The sequence below is a fragment of the Bison bison genome, unplaced genomic scaffold, assembly GCF_000754665.1.
Source record: "Bison bison bison isolate TAMUID 2011002044 unplaced genomic scaffold, Bison_UMD1.0 scf7180017864313, whole genome shotgun sequence".
Lineage (NCBI taxonomy): Eukaryota > Metazoa > Chordata > Mammalia > Artiodactyla > Bovidae > Bison > Bison bison.
This window is the reverse complement of record NW_011494885.1, coordinates 1,218,465-1,220,574: the sequence shown is the minus strand read 5'-3', so window position 1 is coordinate 1,220,574 and position 2,110 is coordinate 1,218,465. Positions and strand designations below refer to the sequence as shown.

The window sequence follows — 2,110 nt, the reverse complement described above, 5'->3', positions numbered from 1 at the left end:
TCTGGGCGATAGTGAAGGACGGGGAAGCCTGAGGTGCTGCAGTTCATGGCGTCACAAAGAGTCGGAAAAAGCAACTAAACCCTAACAACAAAGAGTATTGTGGGCTCTAGACGTTTTGCATACTATGTCTAATGGATGAGTTGGCCCTGCTAGCGTATGTCTCTGGCAAAAGTCAGCCAGAAGTAGCCCTTAACGGAAAGAAACGCAAGATACTGGGCAGGAGGAATTTCAGGGTGGGGATGGAGGAGTGGGAAGGAAGTGTGCTTAACAAGTTTTATAATATCTCAAAATCTGAAACAAACCATCTTCATATTTACACTCTAGGAAACAAACCAAACAGAAAAACAATCCCATACATAGTGGTTGTTTAGTCGCTAAGTCGTGTCTGACTCTTTGTCCTCAAGGACTGTAGCCTGCCAGGATTCTCTGTCCATGGGATGTCCCTGGCAAGAAAACTGAAGCAGGTTGCCATTTCCTTCTTCAGGGGATCTTTCCTACCCAGGGATAGAACCCCCATCTTCTGCATTGACTGGCGGATTCTTTACTGCTGAGCCACAAGGGAAGCCGCCATACATGGTTACGGACACACATTGAGGTCCCACAGAAACACAGAGAATGAAAACGCAAACACACAACCCCAGGGGTTCTTTCTTTAAAAACAAATGCACACTTAATGCCAGGTGTGCTTCTGGCGCTACTCGGGATGCTGATGCTACCTAAGCGGGAATGGGGGTAGGGATGGGGGTCAAAAGACTGAAGTCCCAATCCTCAGAGCTCACACCCAAGAAACCACCGTACACAAGAGCCCGCCGTCTCCTCCTGCTGCAGGTTTGAGGCTCTGAAGTTCCCAGGATCCCACCCGCCTTCTACAGACTGGACACAGATTCCACTCGCTTTTTCCATGTATGCTAACCTCACCAGCTACCATCTTCCTTCAGAGGGGTCTAGCCGTTCTCCACCGCGCGCTGACACAGTCCTGGCATCTGCGAATTCGGATCGCCGAGCTCTCTCAGAGCCAGAAATGTTCCGGATGGACTGCATTTCCCAGAAGCCACCGGGCTCGCATCAGCCTCGAGCCCTGGGTGCTCTTCCGGTGGCGGAGTCCCTACGTGTTAAGCAGATCCCCAAAACGGAACACGCATCCATAGTCTATTTCGGTAGCCGTCTGGTGACGGGCCCTCAAGGCTGGGACGCTCCGGGCACGGGTAAGACGTGTCGGTCCTCGAATGTAAGGCTCGTGTCTGCGACAGCAGCAGAGATCTATGTACCTATTGAGAAACTCGTATGTGTAGACGTGTCTCCATGAAGTGTATGTTTGTGTGTCATTATTTAATTGGGTGATGGTGCTTATTTCAATGATGCGTGGCTTTTGGATGAGCAGCAGTTGTGTGGCTGTGTGGATTGTCACTGGAACTCTTGGCTTTTGTCTCTGCCGATTCCTCGTATCTCTCCCCTCACAGCCGCATGGGGTCTGTGGCAGATAAAGGAGCGAAGCCAGAATCTTAGCGTTAGAATGGAAGAATGGAGGATCCCAGCAAGAAGACACAGATTGGATCACGAGATGAGATTTTCTGAAGCTGAATACGGCCCCAAACAGGCTTTTGGGAAGACCTAATGGCAACCCACTCCAGTACTATTGCCTGGAAAGTCCCATGGACGGAGGAGCCTGGTAGGCTGCAGTCCATGAGGCCGCTAAGAGTCGGACACGACTGATCGATTTCCCTTTCACTTTTCACTTTCCTGCACTGGAGAAGGAAATGGCAACCCACTCCAGTGTTCTTGCCTGGAGAATCCCAGGGACGGCGGAGCCTGGTGGGCTGCCGTCTATGGGGTCGCACAGAGTCAGACACGACTGAAGCGACTTAACAGCAACGGCAACAATGACGTCTAGGAGTGGGTTTCCTCCTGGGAGGGTCCCCTTTGAAAGTTTCGAGGGGCCAGCTATGTTTCACTGCCACAGCATTTCCAAAACTCTGGCCCCAGAAGCCTGCTGTCAATTCCACAGATTCCACCCTAGACATCAGTTACCCCAGCCTCTCACACACTGGGAAAGGTCAACGCTGTTCTAGCCTCCCTCCTATTCCCATCTGGTTGTTTATGGTGAACTGGA

At 51.3% G+C, this 2,110-nt stretch overlaps 1 protein-coding gene across 1 annotated transcript in view; it reads left to right on the top strand.

The window, feature by feature from the left end:
• Positions 1–1,127: 1,127 nt before the first annotated feature.
• ZNF404 (zinc finger protein 404) overlaps positions 1,128–2,110 on the top strand; it is a 23,008-nt gene continuing 22,025 nt past the window's right edge. Inside the window, 1 exon segment of the mRNA XM_010852560.1 lies at positions 1,128–1,205. The gene's annotated coding sequence lies outside the window, so the exon portion shown is untranslated.